Source organism: Macaca thibetana, chromosome 17 (assembly GCF_024542745.1).
Source record: "Macaca thibetana thibetana isolate TM-01 chromosome 17, ASM2454274v1, whole genome shotgun sequence".
NCBI lineage: Eukaryota > Metazoa > Chordata > Mammalia > Primates > Cercopithecidae > Macaca > Macaca thibetana.
The window spans coordinates 16,706,512-16,725,851 of NC_065594.1; the positions used below are offsets into that span (position 1 = coordinate 16,706,512).

Sequence of the window (19,340 nt, forward strand, 5' to 3'; positions counted from 1 at the left end):
ACTTTACACAACAAAAGAAACTATTAACAGATTAAACAGACAACCTACAGAATGGGGAAAATACTTACAAACTATGCATTTGACAAAGGTCTAATATCCAGAAAATATAAGTAACTTAAATTTACAAGAAAGAAACAAACAACCTCATTAAAAAGTGGACATGAACAGACACTTTTCCAAAGAAGACATACACAAAGCCAACAGGCATGTGAAAGAAGGTTCAACATCGCTTATTGTTAGAGAAATGCAAATCAAAACCACAATGAGATACCATCTCAAATTAATCAGAATGGTTATTTTTAAAAAGCCAAAAAATAACAGATGCTGGCAAGGCTGTGGAGAAAAGGGAATACTTACACAGTGTTGTTTGGAATGAAAATTAGTTCTGCCATTGTGGAAAGCAGGTTGGAGATTTTTCAAAGAACTTAACATCAAAATACCATTTAACACACCCATTCCATTACTGGGTATACACCCAAGGGAATATAAATTATTCTACCATAAAGACATGCATGTGTATGTTCATTACAGCACTATTCATAATAGCAAAGACATGAAATCAACACAAATGCCCAATAATGATAGATTGGATAAAGAAAATGTAGTACATATTTGCCACGGAATACTACATAGTCATAAAAAATGAATGAGATTATGTTCTTTGCAGCAACACAGATAGGCCTGGAGGCCATTTTCCTAAGCAAACTAACACAGGAACAGAGAACCAAATACCACGTCTTCTCTCTTGTAAGTGGGAGCTAAGCATGGAGTACATACAGACACAAAGAAGGGAACAACAGACACTGGGGCCTACTTGATGGTGTTTGATGGGACTAGGGTGAGGACTGAAAAACTACCTATCAGGTGCTGTGCTTATTACCTGTACGTCAGACTGACGCAACACACAATTACCTATATAAACAATCTGCACATGTACCCCTGAAACTAAAGTGAAAGTTAAGAAAAAGTTTAAGAAGAGCTAAAAGCTATACAATTCTTATTGAAAACATAGGTATAAATCCTGAAGAACTTAGATTTTGCCATGATTTCTTACATACGACAATAAATCACAAGCAACCAAAGAAAAAAATAGATAAGCTGGACGTTATCAAAATTAAAACGCTTTTCTTTAAATAGACACTATCAAGAAAGTAAAAGACAACACACAGAATGAAAAATAATTTGCAAATCATGTCTGACAAAGGTCTTGTGTCCAGAATATAAAAAGAACAATTAAGCCTCAAATATAAAAAGGCAAATATTCAGATTTTTTTTAATGTGCAAAGAATATAAACAGACATTTCTCTAAAGATTACAAATGGCTATTAAGCACATGCAAACATGCTCCATATCATAAGTTATTAGTGAAATACAGATCAAAACCACAATGAAATACCACTTTGCATCCATGGGGATAGATTCAATTAAAACAAAAACAAAAAGAAAACAATCCAGAAAATAGCAAGCGTTGGTAAGGACGAGGCGAAATAGGAATCTTTGTGCACTGCTGGTTGGGTTGTAAAATTGTTCAGCCACTTTGGGAAACACTTCAGTGGTTCCTCAAAAAAATTAAACATAGAATTGCCACATGACCCAGCAATTCTACTTCTAGATATATACTCAAATGAAATGAAAATATAAGTCACACAGAAATTTGTACATGAATGTTTATAGTAGCATTGTTCATAATAGCCAAAAGTTGGAACCAACTTAAAGTTCATCAGCAGATGAATGGTAAAAACAAATCAGATATACATGTGATCGACTGCCATTCAGCAATAAAAAACTGAAGCACTAGTTCATACTACAACACAGATGAACCTTGAAGACATTATTCTAAGTTATGGAAGTCAGACACCAAAGACTACATATTGTATTATTCCATTTATATGAAATATACAAAATAGGTAAATCCATGGGACAAAAGAGTAGATCAGTGATTGCCAGGGGTTGGGTGGGGCTGAGTGCAGAGGGTAAGAATTGGGAGTGACTGCTAATGACTATGGGGTTTCTTCTTGTGGTGATAAAAATGCTCTGAAGGCTACAGAGCAAGACTCCGTCTCAAAAAAAAAAAAAAAAAAAAAAAAAAAAAAAAAAAAAAAAAATGCTCTGAAATTAGATGTCTGTGCAACACCATGACTATATTAAAAACGACTAAATTGTGTACTTTAAAAGAGTGAATCTTATGGTATGTGAATTATATTTTGATCACTTAAAAATGATATTTGAATTTTTTTAAAAGTTGAGATAAACATGCTTCAGCACATAAATGTGGTAAAATTTCTCTCCAGCTGACTGCACCATAAACAATATTAAAGGAAGTCTTTCACACAGAAAAAAAAGACAACACACAGAAATGTGAATCTATAGGAAGAAATAAATAAAACATTAAAATGGTTAAGTACATGAATAAATATAAACATGTTATTATTTATTATTATTTAATATTATTTAAATTCTTTTTAAAGATAATTGTCTGCTTGCTGGGTGTGATGGCTTATGCCTGGAATCCCAGCATTTTGGGAGGCCAAGGCAGGCAGATCACCTAAGGTCAGGAGTTCAAGACCAGCCTGACCAACATGGTGAAACCCCATCTCTACGAAAAATACAAAATTATCCTGGCGTGGTGGTGCATGCCTGTAATCCCAGCTACTCAGGAGGCTGAGGCGCAAGAATCGCTTGAACCTGGGAGGCAGAGGTTGCAGTGAGCCAAGATTATGCCATTGCATTCCAACCAGGACAAGAGCAAAATTTCATTTCAAAAAAAAATATTTTGTCTGCTTAAGCAAAAATAATTTTAAAAATCTATGGTGGTATAAATAACATTTATATAATATATAGTGTATATTTTTGTGTATATATATAATATAATAGCATAAAGTGTAGAAGGGGAGAAAAGGAAGCATAATGTTTTAACTTTCTTTTACTATATAAGAAGTAGTATCATATCATTTGAAGGTAGACTGAAAAGTTAAATATATACACTATAAACTAAAGCAACAATTTAAAAGTGAAATCATAGCTTGAGTTTCTTATCTATTTTGGATGTTCTTCCCTTATTAGATATAAGATTTGCAAATATTTTCATTTGCTCTGTTGGTTGTTTCTTTGGCCGTACAGAAGGTTTATTTTATTTTATTTTATTTTTTTTACACATGTGATGCCTCTATTTTTGCTTCTGTTACCTGTGCTTTTGGGGTCATATTCAAGAAATCATTGCCCATTCAATAAAAATAGGAAAACAAACAACCCTAATAAAAATTGGGGAAAAGAGGACTAAGAAACTCAATCAAAACCGCTCAACTACCTGGAAACTGAACAACCTGCTCCTGAATGACTACTGGGTACATAACGAAATGAAGGCAGAAATAAAGATGTTCTTTGAAACCAATGAGAACAAAGATACAACATACCAGAATCTCTGGGACACATTTAAAGCAGTGTGTAGAGGGTAATTTATAGCACTAAATGCCCACAAGAGAAAGCTGGAAAGATCTAAAACTGACACTCTAACCTCACAATTAAAAGAACTAGAGAAACAAGAGCAAACACATTCAAAAGCTAGCAGAAGGCAAGAAATAACTAAGATCAGAGCAGAACTGAAGGAGATAGAGACACAAAAAACCCTCCAAAAAATCAATGAATCCAGGAGTTGGTTTTTTGAAAAGATCAACAAAATTGACAGACCGCTAGCAAGACTAATAAAGAAGAAAAGAGAGAAGAATCAAATAGACACAATAAAAAATGATAAAGGGGATATCACCACCGACCCCACAGAATTACAAACTACCATCAGAGAATATTATAAACACCTCTACTCAAATAAACTAGAAAATCTAGAAGAAATGGATAATTTCCTGGACACTTACACTCTTCCTAGACTAAACCAGGAAGAAGTTGAATCCCTGAATAGACCAATAGCAGGCTCTGAAATTGAGGCAATAATTAATAGTCTACCAACAAAAAAAAGTCCAGGACCAGATGGATTCACAGCTGAATTCTACCAAAGGTACAAGGAGGAACTGGTACCATTCCTTCTGAAACTATTCCAATCAATAGAAAAAGAGGGAATCCTCCCTAACTCATTTTATGAGGCCAACATCATCCTGATACCAAAGCCTGGCAGAGACACAACAAAAAAAGAGAATTTTAGACCAATATCCCTGATGAACATCGATGCAAAAATCCTCAATAAAATACTGGCAAACCGGATTCAGCAGCACATCAAAAAGCTTATCCACCATGATCAAGTGGGCTTCATCCCTGGGATGCAAGGCTGGTTCAACATTCACAAATCAATAAACGTAATCCAGCATATAAACAGAACCAAAGACAAGAACCACATGATTATCTCAATAGATGCAGAAAAGGCTTTTGACAAAATTCAACAGCCCTTCATGCTAAAAACGCTCAATAAATTCGGTATTGATGGAACGTACCTCAAAATAATAAGAGCTATTTATGACAAACCCACAGCCAATATCATACTGAATGGGCAAAAACTGGAAAAATTCCCTTTGAAAACTGGCACAAGACAGGGATGCCCTCTCTCACCACTCCTATTCAACATAGTGTTGGAAGTTCTGGCTAGGGCAATTAGGCAAGAGAAAGAAATCAAGAGTTTCAGTTAGGAAAAGAAGAAGTCAAATTGTCCCTCTTTGCAGATGACATGATTGTATATTTAGAAAACCCCATTGTCTCAGCCCAAAATCTCCTTAAGCTGATAAGCAACTTCAGCAAAGTCTCAGGATACAAAATTAATGTGCAAAAATCACAAGCATTCTTATACACCAGTAAAAGACAAACAGAGAGCCAAATCAGGAATGAACTTCCATTCACAATTGCTTCAAAGAGAATAAAATACCTGGGAATCCAACTTACAAGGGATGTAAAAGACCTCTTCAAGGAGAACTACAAACCACTGCTCAGTGAAATAAAAGAGGACACAAACAAATGGAAGAACATACCATGCTCATGGATAGGAAGAATCAATATCGTGAAAATGGCCATACTGCCCAAGGTAATTTATAGATTCAATGCCATCCCCATCAAGCTACCAATGAGTTTCTTCACAGCATTGGAAAAAACTGCTTTAAAGTTCATATGGAACCAAAAAAGAGCCCGCATCTCCAAGACAATCCTAAGTCAAAAGAACAAAGCTGGAGGCATCACGCTACCTGACTTCAAACTATACTACAAGGCTACAGTAACCAAAACAGCTTGGTACTGGTACCAAAACAGAGATATAGACCAATGGAACAGAACAGAGTCCTCAGAAATAATATCACACATCTACAGCCATCTGATCTTTGACAAACCTGAGAGAAACAAGAAATGGGGAAAGGATTCCCTATTTAATAAATGGTGCTGGGAAAATTGGCTAGCCATAAGTAGAAAGCTGAAACTGGATCCTTTCCTTATTCCTTATACGAAAATTAATTCAAGATGGATTAGAGACTTAAATGTTAGACCTAATACCATAAAAACCCTAGAAGAAAACCTAAGCAATGCCATTCAGGACATAGGCATGAGCAAAGACTTCATGTCTAAAACACCAAAAGCAACGGCAGCAAAAGCCAAAATTGACAAATGGGATCTAATTAAACTAAAGAGCTTCTGCACAGCAAAAGAAACTACCATCAGAGTGAACAGGCAACCTACAGAATGGGAGAAAATGTTTGCAATCTACTCATCTGACAAAGGGCTAATATCCAGAACCTACAAAGAACTCAAACAAATTTACAAGAAAAAAACAAACAACCCCATCAAAAAGTGGGCAAAGGATATGAACAGACATTTCTCAAAAGAAGACATTGAGACAGCCAACAGACACATGAAAAAATGGTCATCATCACTGGCCATCAGAGAAACGCAAATTAAAACCACAATGAGATACCATCTCACACCAGTTAGAATGGCGATCATTAAAAAGTCACGAAACAACAGATGCTGGAGAGGATGTGGAGAAATAGGAACACTTTTACACTGTTGGTGGGATTATAAACTAGTTCAACCATTATGGAAAACAGTATGGCGATTCCTCAAGGATCTACAACTAGATGTACCATATGACCCAGCCATCCCATTACTGGGTATATACCGAAAGGATTATAAATCATGCTGCTATAAAGACACATGCACACGTATGTTTATTGCGGCACTATTCACAATAGCAAAGACTTGGAATCAACCCAAATGTCCATCAGTGACAGACTGGATTAAGAAAATGTGGCACATATACACCATGGAATACTATGCAGCCATAAAAAAGGATGAGTTTGTGTCCTTTGTAGGGACATGGATGCAGCTGGAAACCATCATTCTTAGCAAACTATCACAAGAACAGAAAACCAAACACCGCATGTTCTCACTCATAGGTGGGAACTGAACAATGAGATCACTTGGACTCGGGAAGGGGAACATCACACACCGGGGCCTATCATGGAGAGGGGGGAGGGGGGAGGGATTGCATTGGGAGTTATACCTGATGTAAATGACGAATTGATGGGTGCTGATGAGTTGATGGGTGCAGCACACCAACATGGCAAAAATATACATATGTACCTATGTAACAAACCTGCACGTTATGCACATGTACCCTAGAACTTAAAGTATAATAATAATAATAATAAATAAATAAATAAATTGGGGAAAAGGCTTCAATAGACATTTCTCAAAAGAAGACATACAAATAAACAGATGTATGAAAAATGCTCAATATCACTAATATCAGGAAAATGCAAATTAAAATTACAGTAAGATATCACCTCCCAACTGTTAGAATACCTATTATCAAAATGATGAAAGATAACTAGTACTGGCAAGGATGTGGAGGAAAGGAAATCCTCATATGCTGTTGTTGGGAATATAAATAAGTACAGTCATTTTGGAATATAGTACGGAGGTTCCAAAAAACAAAATGGAATCACCATAAGATCCAGCAGTACTGCTCCTGGGTATACACTCAAAGGAACTGAAATCAGTATATCAAGGAGACACCTGCCTTCCCATGTTCATTACAGAATTATTCACAATTGTCAAGGTATGGAATCAACCTCAGTGTATATAAATGGATGAATGGATAAAGAAAAAAAATGCGGTATACATACACAATAGAATACCATTCAGCCTTATAAAAAGTAAATCCTGCCGGGCGCGGTGGCTCAATATAAATGGGATGAATGGATCAAGACTATCCTGGCTAAAAAAAACTAAAAATACAAAAAACTAGCCGGGCGTGGTGGCGGGCGCCTATACATTGGGAGGCAGGATAGAATACCATTCAGTGAGCCTTATCCAAAACAGTAAAAAAAAAAAAAAAAAAAAAAAGTAAATCCTGTCATTTGTGACAACATAGATGTCTATGAAGGACATTATGCTAAGTGAAATAATCCAAGCACAAAGAGACAAATACCTGCATGATCTCACTTATAGCTGGAATCTGAAAAAGTCAAACTCAGAGAAGTAAAAGAGTAGAATGGTGGTTACCAGAGTCTGGCAGGAGGGTGGAGTGGGGAAAGGGGAGATATTACTCCTAGGATTCAAAGTTTCAGTTAAGGCAGGAAGAATAGATTATAGTGATCTATTCTATTGCATAGCATGGTGCCTATATTTTATAATGTGTTGTATATTTCAAAATCAATAAAAGAATATATTTTAAATGGTCGTACCAAAAAGAAATGATAAGTATGTGAGGTAATAAATATATTGATTAGCCTGCTCAAACATTCCACAAGGTATATTTGTAACACAGCATCACACTCTAGCCCACAAATATATGCAATCATTATTTGTCAATTACAGTGAAATAATTTTATAAATGACACAATATTGTTGTTTGTAAGCCTGCCAATGAGAGAAAATTAGATCACTAAAAAGTACTCAATTTGGCTGAGTGCAGTGACCTGTAATCCCAGCACTTTGGGAGGCCAAGGTGGGCAGATCATTTGAGGTCAGGAGTTTAAGACCAGCCTGACCAACATGGTGAAACCTTGACTCTACTAAAAATACAAAAAAAAAAAAAAAAAAATTAGCTGGGCGTGGTGGCGCGCACCTGTAGTCCCAGCTACTTGGGAGGCTGAAGCAGTAGAATCACTTGAACCCGGGAGGTAGAGGTTGCAGTGAGCAGAGATCACGCCACTGCACTCCATCTTGGGCGACAGAGCAAGATTCCGTCAAAACCACCAACAACAAAAACTCAATTTATCTAAAAGAAGACCAAAAATAAATAAATAAATAAATAACACACGAAACAAACAGGAATCAAATAGTTAGATGACTGAATTAAATCTAAGGAACAGGACATATTAAAATCAATAATTACAAAAATTTAAAATTATAAACACCCAAGGAAAAGATAGAGATGTTTATATTGAGTAAAAAATAAGATCAAACTATATACTGCTTACAAAAATATATGCTTTAAGTGTAAAGATAATAGTTAAAAGTAAAAAGGTGGAAAGGGCACGCCATGCTAACTCTAGTCAATAGAAAACTAGAGTATGTATCTATTGGTTTACATCTAAGCCCTTTAAAAACTTTATGCTAAACGATTTTCATGTTAGATTTGTTTTTATTTATCTTACTATGTCTATTACTTTGTTTTCAGCAGTATCTATTCCTGCTCCTTATAATTTCTTTCTTTTCCAGGATTCATTTTATTTATTTCATTTCCTTGCTGCACTCTGCCAGCTCATAGTTCTTTTTTCTTGTTTATCTTCCTAAGTTCTTTCATTATTGATTTGGTGCTTTTCCTTCACGAAGATTTTTAAAAATTCATAGTAAAATGCCATTTTCTCCTGCTTCTCATTCTATGTTTCTGGAATGCATTCTTCATTTCCTATTTTATTTTCTTCCAATTTTTCCTGATTATCTTCCTGCATTATATTTCTAAAGCTTCTGTACTTGTTCTTTCTTAACTCATCGTTGAACTCATGATTTATGAGCTCAGTTATAGAAAAAAAATTATCTAAAAGAAGTTTTGCTTAGACAAGCTATTTTATATGGCATTCACCTGATAGAAAAGTACCACAATGACTTTCACAGCCATCTGGACATATTCTTATAATACAGGGTTTTGCCCATTAATTCACTTAGCTGTTAACGTCTTTCCTACTAGTGAAGATGGGCAGTTGATGATTTTAAAAATGAAAAGATGCTCTCCTCCTCTTCTGTGAAAGAGACAGACTGTGCTTCCTGTGAGTGATTCTTTACTTAGTCTTGCCTTTGAGTCTAGGACATCAGCTGCCACCTGCAGGTGCATCTGCAAACCTAATTTTGTGGTAAGAAATAAGATATTTCTGTCATCTCAGGGTTTTGTGCCTCAACTGTCAGAAGAGTAATTTAGCTGGACTCATATGAGATCCGTGCTCGTGGGGCCTTTTCTCAATGCATCCTATTCAGTCTTCATTGAGCCTTCACAAAACCCTCTACCCATTTGGCCTTCCAGGATCTTAGCTGTTTTCTAATTTTAACAACAACAACAAAAAAAAATGGAAGCTATAGTTTTTAAATTTTTTTACTGTCTTTGTATTTTAGCCAAGAAGAGTAGTCTGACAGTACAGTTTTATCTTCAAACAAGAAACCACTACCAAGTGTAGCAGAAGTGTAGCAGTTATACTTACATTTTCTATAACTAAGCTCATAAGTCATGATACTTAATATTTTTATTCACTGGAATACTGTTTATCTTCATGTTATATTTGCATTTCCCACATAAATTTAGTTCATTTAGGTGACATATTCGAAAACTGAGATATGAGTTCATGTCAATAGTCTATCTGTCCCAGGTATTACAGAAATTTCAGCACATATTTCACTTAAAACATAAACACAGTTTATAAATGTTCTATATAGCTACCTTCTTTTCAAGACTCTGAATACAATATTGACAAAACATTTAATTTTTTCACTCTTACCCATCCTTCCAAATTCTGTTTCCTAACCTAAATTATGTGTTGTTTTTGAATACTTTAAGTCAGATGTACTTTCAATTGATTTTGATTATTTTATGTTTTTAGTTAAGGAAAGTTCCTGCTTAGTAAATAAAAGAATCAAAACTTCGCCCACTGGGTTTTTGTTTATGCGTGAATTATATTACTGAAAGTGGGTCAAAAATGATCAAGCTATTTCAAAGAAATTCTTGTCTATGAACTCTAAACCACAAACACTTGTCACATTAAAAAAGATTACTTTACTCATAAATTCCCAACTAAATTCTGACATGCAAGCATATGTTCTTGCCATAGTTATTGTGTTAAGTTTTCCGAGTCTTCTCATTGACATAGTTTCCATGACAGCACCTTTAGATGAGTACAGTAAATGAGATGCACTCTGGTTTCTCCAAACACTTGGATCACTCTTGAGTTTATCTTACTCTCCATGTATTTATTTATTTATTACTTTTTTTGAGACAGCGTCTTGCTCTGTCACCCCAGGCTGGAGTGCAGTGACACGATCTCGGCTCACTGTAACCTCTGCCTCCTGGGTTCAAGTGATCTTGGGTCTCTTTCCTCACCCTCCCAAGTAGCTAGGAGTGCAGGCATGTGCCACCATGCCTGGCTAATTTTTGTATTTTGAGTAGAGACGTGTTTTCACCAAGTTAGCCAGGCTGGTCTTGAACTCCTGGCCTCAAATGATCTGCCTGTCTTGGCCTCCCAAAGTGCTAGGATTACAGGCAGCACTGAACCACCAGCAGGCCCGGCATGGTTTTTTTTGTTTGTTTGTTTTTTGTTTGTTTGTTTGTTTAATCATCCTGTATATTGTTGATGGAAGAAAAACAAAACAAAACAAAATAAAAACACATTGGAATGTTTGCCTGTATGAAACCTGTTTTCTAGCAACAATTATCCTTTCAAAGCTGGTAGTCAGTTTTACATGCTTCAGCCAGCTGGCTGTTTCATTCTCTTCGGTGGCTCTTAATAACTTTTAATTTTAACTTCATGCCTTCAAAAAATTACTAATTCCTCCTTCTGAGGGCGTTCATTGTAAAATATGGCCTATGACTGTCCAGTGTCCCCCATTCACAGCCATTTCTCTCTCTAATATTAAAGGTTCATGTATGTTTCTTTCTGCTAAAGGCAACATGCTTTACCTGCACTCTTGTGCAGCATCTTGTTACTTGCATCTTTCTTGCTCTTGCATCTTTATGTTGCTGTACAAACACCATGGGTTTTTTTTATTCTTGCATATCCTGTCACATGTCTTTCTTCCTTCTCTCTCTTTACAGCTACTGAGAACACCCAAGATACTGACAGGAGTAGCAGAGAAAGGAAGACATGTGCAGACAGTGACTGTAGCAGAAGTCACTGGAAACTTTGACACGACAGTGACAAAGAAAGATAAAAAGTATAAGTGAGTAGCCAAAAAAAAAGAGGAAGATAACAAATGTTTTGTATCCTAGCTACTCTCAAGCTTATTTTTAGAGTCAACACATAAGGTGCATGACATTAGTATGTATAGCATATTCCTATGCATAATTCCTAATATATTGGTTAACACATCAGGAACAATATGACAAGAATAAATACAAATATGCTCTAACATTTAATTACATATTTTCTCAAAATTTCTAGTTTATATTTAATAATGAATTATTCATACCGAAATAGTTTGGCTCTGTCCCCACCTAAATCTCATCTTAAATTCCCACATGTTGTGGGAGGGACCCAGTGGGAGGTAATTGAATCATGGGGGCAAGTCTTTCCATTGCTGTTCTTATGAGAGTGAATAAGTCTCACGAGACCTGATGGTTTCATAAAGAGGAGTTCTCCTGCACGAGTTCTCTCTCTTTGCCTGCCGCCATCCATGTAAGATGTGACTTCCTCCTCCTTGCCTTCCGCCATGATTGTGAGGCTTCCCCAGCCATGTGGAACTGGAAGCCCATTAAACCTCTTTCTTTTGTAAATTACCCAGTCTTGGGTATATTTTTATCAGCAGCATGAAAACAAAATAATACAGTAAGTTGGTACCAAGAGTGGGACACTGCTGAAAAGGTACTTGAAAATGTGGAAGCAACTTTGGAACTGGGTAACAGGAAGAGTTTGGGACAGTTTGGGGGGGTTCAGAATATAGGAAAATATGGGAAAGTTTGGAACTTCCTAGAGTCTCGTTGAATGGCTTTGCCCAAAATGCTAATAGTGATATGGACAATGAAATCCAGGTTGAAGTGGTTTCAGAAGAAGATGAGGACATTTTGGGGAACTGGAGTAAAGGTGACCCTTGTTATGTTTTAGCAAAGAGACTGGTGGCGTTTTGCCCCTGCCCTAGAGATTTATGGAACTTTGAACCTGAGAGATATGATTTAGGGTATCTGGTGGAAGAAATTTCTAAGCAACAAAGCACTGGGTTCTGTTAAAGGCATTCAGTTTTAAAAGGAAAATGCAGCCTAAAAATTTGGAAAATTTGCAGCCTGACAACGTGATAGAAAAGAAAATCTCATTGTCTGGGGAGGAATTCAAGCTGGCTACAGAAATGTGCATAAGTAACAAGGAGCCAAATGTTAATCCCCAAGACAATGGGAAAAATGTCTCCAGCGCATGTGAGAGGTCTTCATGGCAGCCCCTCCCATCACAGGCCCAGAGACCTAGGAGGAAAAAGTGGTTTAGTGGGCCAGGCCCAGGGTTGCTGTGCTGTGTGCAGCCTAGGGACTTGGTGCCTTGAGTCCCAGCTGCTCCAGCCATGACTGAAAGGGGCCAACATAGAGATCAGGCCATGGCTTCAGAGGATGCAAGCCTCAAGTCTTGGCAGCTTCCACATGGTGTTGAGCCTTTCAGTGCACAGAAGTCAAGAACTGGGGTTTGGGAATCTCCACCTAGATTTCAGAAACACCTAGATGCCCAGACAGAAGTTTGCTATAGGGGTGGGACCCTCATAGAGAACCTCTGCTAGGGCAGTGCAGGAGGGAAATGTGGGATGGGATCCCCCACACAGAGTCCCTACTGGGGCACCACCTTGTGGAGCTGTGAGAAGAGGGCTATCTTCCTCCAGACCCTAGAATGGTGTATCCACCAACAGCTTGCAGCATGTGCCTGGAAAAGCTGCAGACACTCAATGCAGGCCATGAAAGCAGCCAGGAGGGAGGTTGTGCCCTGCAAAGGCTTGGCTGCCCAAGACCATGGGAACCCATCTCTTACATCAGCATGACCTGGATTTGAGACATGGAGTCAAAGGAGATCATTTTGGAGCTTTAAGATTTGACTGCTCCACTGGATTTCAGATTTGCATGGGGCCTGTATCCTCTTTGTTTTGGCCAACTTCTTCCATTCAGAATGACTGTGTTTACCCAGCGTCTGTACTCCCACTGTATTTAGAAAGTAACTAACCTGCTTTTGATTTTACAGGCTCATAGGTGGAAGGGACTTGTCTTATCTTGGATGAGACTTTGGACTGTGGACTTTTGAGTTAATGCTGAAATGAGTTAAGATTTTGGGGGACTGTTAGGAAGGCATGATTGGTTTTGAAATGTGAGGACATAAGATGTGGGAGGGGCCAGGGGTGGAATGATATGGTTTGGCTTTGTCCCCACTCAAATCTCATCTTGAATTCTCACATGCTGTGAGAGGGTCCCAGTGGGAGGTAATTGAATCATGGGGGGAAGTTTTTCCCATATTGTTCTTGTAATAGTGGATAAGTCTCACGAGAGCTGATGGTTTCGGAAAGAGGAGTTTCCCTGAATGAATTCTCTTTGCCTGCTGCCATTCATGTAAGACGTGACTTGTTCCTCTTTGCCTTCCACCATGATTGTGAGGCTTCCCCAGCCACATGGAACTGTAAGTCCATTAAACCTACTTCTTTTCTAAATTGCCCAGTCTCGGGTATGTCTTTATCAGAAGCGTGAACTCGGGTATGTCTTTATCAGAAGCGTGAAAATGAACTAACACATGTTCCAAACTTCATATCCAACCACATAGAAATACCGCAACATTAAGATAGAGAACTATTGATCTGAGCCAGCTGTTCTTAGTGTGTGGTCTCCAGATCAGCAGTATCTGTGTCACCTGGGAACTTATTAGGAATGCAAATTCACATGCTCTACCTCTCACCCACTAATCCAACACTTTGGGGCATAGCCTAGCAATCTGATGAACTCCAGTTTGACAGTCACATATTTTGATTCTAGACTCTTTTATAAAAACAGACACACTGAAGTACAAGACACAAAGGCAGAGTTAAAGTTGACCACAGGATATTTTTTTTCTTAAGTGATCTTGTTCACACAGTCCATATAAATACTATTTTGTACTGAGTAATTACTAAAATATGTTATTTGAATGAAATAACTCAGATGATTTGTTTCTTTTTTTGGTAAGTAAATATTTAGAATTTTTACATATTTCAAAAATGAAAGTATCAAAATGATTCCATTGTACTAAATTTACCTTTTACTTGCCCTGACTCAAATCAATATACACAATATTCACTTCTCTATATACCATATTTTAGGTATATTCTTACTTTTCTATAGAGAGAAGCATTAAAGGAAAGTTAAGAATATACACACCTAAAACCATATTCTGCATTTGCATATCCTTGCTTTGCTGGGAGGTCTTGAGTTTTACTTAAGCCTCAGTACCTCTGTCCATGATTATAACTATCAAGAATACTTCCCCATTTATAGAAGAAGAAACAGAGTCCTTAAGGAATTACATAATCTATCCAAGGTGACACAGCTACTAAGAGATAGAGCTGAGATGGACTCAGGTACATCTGATATCATGCTCTTATATATATCTCATAAAGTTAGTCTAAGAAATAATATGCAGAAATATTTCAATGTAGTGAGTACATAGTATATGCTCCATCAATATTGACAAGTAGTAGTATTGGTATTTTATTGCTACTAGGGCAGTACCAAGAAGAATTCCCAGAGATTTCCACCAACAGGATGCCTTGATACCTTGTAGCTATTCGCATTCCCTCCTAGAGTCATCATGTGCCTGCTTTTCCTCAGTTCTCCCCCTTTGCGGGATCCTTGCTCTACCGAAAACCAGGTGGTAAGGACTAAGTAAAGGTGATGAGTTTGTGGCCTCCAAATTTGTACGCCAATCACATCCCTTTCTTTAAAACTTAGATACCATGGTCGGAGTCAAGGACATTACTTGTTTTATAATTCAGGCACATCCAGGGTTAATCTATGTCTCTAGTCACTAAAGAGAACATGGTATCAATGAAAAAAGTTACAGTCAATCAACTAGGAAACAACCTGCGAGCTTTAACTCAATTTTAATGATTTGGTTTCACTAATAAATCATTAGCTATTGTCCCGTCATTTAATGAGGGATCATTATGCACTAAGCATTGTGATTTATTTTATGTATCTTACCAACTGAACTGTCAGATCGATATTCTTAGTTTTAGTTTATAGTTGAGATACCTGGGGGTTAGAGATATTAGGTGATTTATACTAGGTTACTCAGCTCATGAATATGAGGATCAAGATTCAAACTGGAATCTATGTAGCATCAAATCTGTTGCTTTTAATCAACTCCCTTCAAAAAATTGGAGTGGCTTGAAACAAGTCAAATGAAAGACACTGTGAAAGTGTCCATAACAGAAAAATTATCATGCTACTATTTTTCTCAAATGCTGTTAACCCTAGTATTTCATCAACCAAGTGTTCTATCATCCTACCATAATTTACTGTAAAAGCAATCATATTTGGGTCTGAAACATGATCTTTTTATTGGATCATCAATAATTAATTTTCAGGCACAAATTTTACTCTAAACAGAATTTTTGCAAGCAGAAAATAATACGCATTTTTTTGTGTGTTTTCCTCTGCAAATTTGTTTACTGGTTATGTCAGTGAAAACTCCAGGAAGATAAATCAAATTGAATATAATAGAGGTTGATTACAGAAGAAATCACATCAATTATTTAATTATCCTTCTTTAATGTTTCTCTTGTTAGGTATCGGGCACAGCTTTCCAGCTTTTTCAGCCAGTGGGCTGCAGAAAGGCAATACTGCAAATGAGGAGGGTAATAAAAAAACTAAACATCTTTAGTACAAATATTATTCAAAGATGTGTTCAAAAGAGTTTGTTTAAAGCTATTTAGACAGTTACAAATCTGAATTTAATTGGTATATTAAATGTAATAACTATAAAGGATAATCTTTGTAGGAAAACTCTTTTAATATGATTCCTTAGACCCTTTTATATCAATGTCCTGCCAGAGTCATGAGGACTTCATTCACTTATACCATCCCTTCTCATCATTCTCTATCTCCTCCCTCTAATGTTGATAATTATTTTAGTATTGACTTCAATCAAACTAACTCTTGCATAGTAGGATTCATGAAGAAAAAGAAAGAGAAAAAGGCCTAAAAAGCGTATTTAAGAAAATAATAGCTAAAAATATCCAAACTCTGGGGAAAGACAACAACATCCAGGTACAGTCATCTCAGTCACAGGTTGCCAATCAAATTCAACCCATAGAGGACATCACCAAGATACATTATAATCACTTTATCAAAAATCAAATACAAAGAAATAATACTGAAAGCAGCAAAAGATAAGAAACATCACATTCAGTGGAGGCACAATATAGATTTCAGTAGATTTCTCAGCAGAAATCTTTTAGGCCAGAAGAGAGTAGAATTATATATTAATAGTGCTGAAGGAGTAAAAAGAAATGGCCAACCAAGAATACTTTACCAAATAAACCTATGTTTCAGAAATGAGAAAGAAATAAAAACTTTCCCAGACAAACAAAAGCTAAGAGCATACATCACCACTAGGCGTGCTTTATAGGAATTGCTAAAAGTAGTTATTTAAGGTAAGTTGAAAGGCTACTAATGAATAATTAAAATAACATTTTAAAATTAAAAAAAAATCTCAATGGTATAAGTAGTATGTGGTCATACTCAGAATTCTCTAATATTGTAAGAGTGATGTGTAAAACAACTTTATCTCTACTAGGAGAATTAAAAGACAAAACTATTAAAAATAATTTCAGCAACAATAAATTGCTAAGAAACACAAATTACAAAAGTGAATGTAAATTTTGACATTAAATTAATAAAAAGTATGTGCGGGGGTGTGAAAGTGTACAGTCTTTGTATGGAATGAAAAGCAACTTGTTACCAGATTAAAGTAGTCTGTTACAGGATATTTTCTGGTAATCACTTAGCAAAAACTCACAGTAGTTGCACAAAATATACAAAGAAATTGTTCAAAGCATACCACCACAGAAAACCATCAAACCATAAATAAAGACAGAAAGAGAAGAAGAAGAAAATGAACATATAAAATAATCAAAAGAAAAATTTAAAAATGCTAGCAACAAGTTCTTACATACCAGTAATTACCTTAAGTGTAAATGGATTAAATTCTTCAATAAAAAGACATAGATTGGCTGAATGGATTAAAAAACAAGATCCAACCATATTTTCTTATAAGAGACTCACTTTACTAGTACAGGTGCACTTAGATTAAAAGTGAAATGATTGGAAAAAAGTATTTCACACAAATGGAAACCAAGAGAATAAGAGTAGTTAGACAAAATAGACTTTAAGTCAAATGTTATTTTAAAAAGGCAAAAAAGGTTATTATGTAATAATAAAAGTATTAATTCACCAAGAAGAGATAACAATTGTATATATATATGCACCCAACATCTGAGAACATAAATATATAAAGCAATTATTAAATTATCTAAAGAAAGAGGTAGACTACAATACTATAATAATAGGGGACCTCAATACTCCATTTTTAAAAATAGAGCATCTAGACAGAAAATCAATAAGGGAACATGGACTTGAATTATACTTTAGATCACATGTACCTGATAGAAATATCTAGAATATTCTACTCAACAGCAACAGGATTCATATTCTTCTCAAGTGCATATGGAACATTCTCCAGGATAGATGACATATTATGTCACAAAACAAATCTTAACAAATTTAAGAGAACTGAAATCATATCAAGTGGTTTTTCAGAGCACAGCGATATAAAATTAGAAATCAATAATAGGAAAAAATCTAGAAAAATACACAAGCATCTGGAAATTGGACAACATGCTCCTAAATAACCAACATGTCATAGTGTAAATCAAAAAGGAAAAGGAAATTTGAAAATACCTTGAGACAAATTAAAATGGAAACACAACATGCCAAACCTATGGAATGGAGCAAAGGCAGTCCTAAGTTGATGAATATCCCAATTTCCCTAATTTGATCAATATACAATTTATAGATGTATCAAAACACAATGCACCCCACGAATATGTATAATTCTGTCTCTATGATTAATGAAAATAAAATAAATATTTTAAAAGAGGAAGTGGAGATTGCAACAGCATAGAGAACATTATGCTAAGTGAAATAAGCCAAGCAAAGAAAGACAAATACTGCATGATCTCACTTATAGGTGGATAAAGTAGACCTTATGAAGTCCACAAATATATACAGTGAACTCATAAAGTTGAACTCACAGAAATAGAGTAGAATGATGGTAACCAGAGGATGAGCATGGAAGCTGAAAGAAATGGGGAGCTGATGACCAAACAGTACAAAGTTTCAGATAGATAGGAGGTAAGGTTTTGGGATCTATTGCACATAAGAGCGATTATACTTAATAGTAATATATGGTACATTTCAAAGACAGATGGTCTCCAACTTGCAATGGTTCAAGTTATGATTTTTCAACTTTACATGAGTTTATTGCCTTTTAGCCTTATAATATTTTTGACTTAGATAACTTGATGAGTTAGATGGACATAACCCCATCAAAAGCTGAGGAGCATCTGTAATAGAGGACATTTTAAATGTTTCACCATAAAGAAGATAGATAAATAAGATGATTAATATATTAATTAGTTTGACCTAGACATTATACATTGTATACATATATCAAGACATCATATTGATTACCTTAAATGCATAAAATTATGATTTGTCAACCAAAAATATTATTAATAGCAAAAATGTACAGTATATCTTTTTGTCCATCAAAAAACTTTAACATAAAAACCATTGTATACAAACTGCTATCACAACACCATCCATAGAACATTATGACAAAAAGAGATAGCAGACAGTGAAGGAAAACTGGAGGGGAAGGAATTCAGATTCCTGACTTATATATTCATTCATAATCATTCTTGACGCCTGTAAGAGCACATGGATAGAGGGCAAATCAAGATGCCGACAGAAGTGAGCAGGCCTTGAAGTTTCCACTGAGAAGACCAGAATCAGAGCAAAGTAGGTCTCTCCAATATTACACACACACACACACCCTCATCCCATCATCTGGAGAAAGACAAGCCTAGTTAGGAAATGATCAAAAGGTTACTGAAATTATTATCCAAGAACAACTTCAAGCAGACCAGGGAAATCT

General features: G+C 35.9%; 1 protein-coding gene across 1 annotated transcript in view; it reads right to left on the reverse strand.

The window, feature by feature from the left end:
- The window catches only part of TRPC4 (transient receptor potential cation channel subfamily C member 4), a 221,594-nt gene that overhangs the window by 182,148 nt on the left and 20,106 nt on the right, over positions 1 to 19,340 (reverse strand). The gene's annotated exons all lie outside the window — the stretch shown is intronic.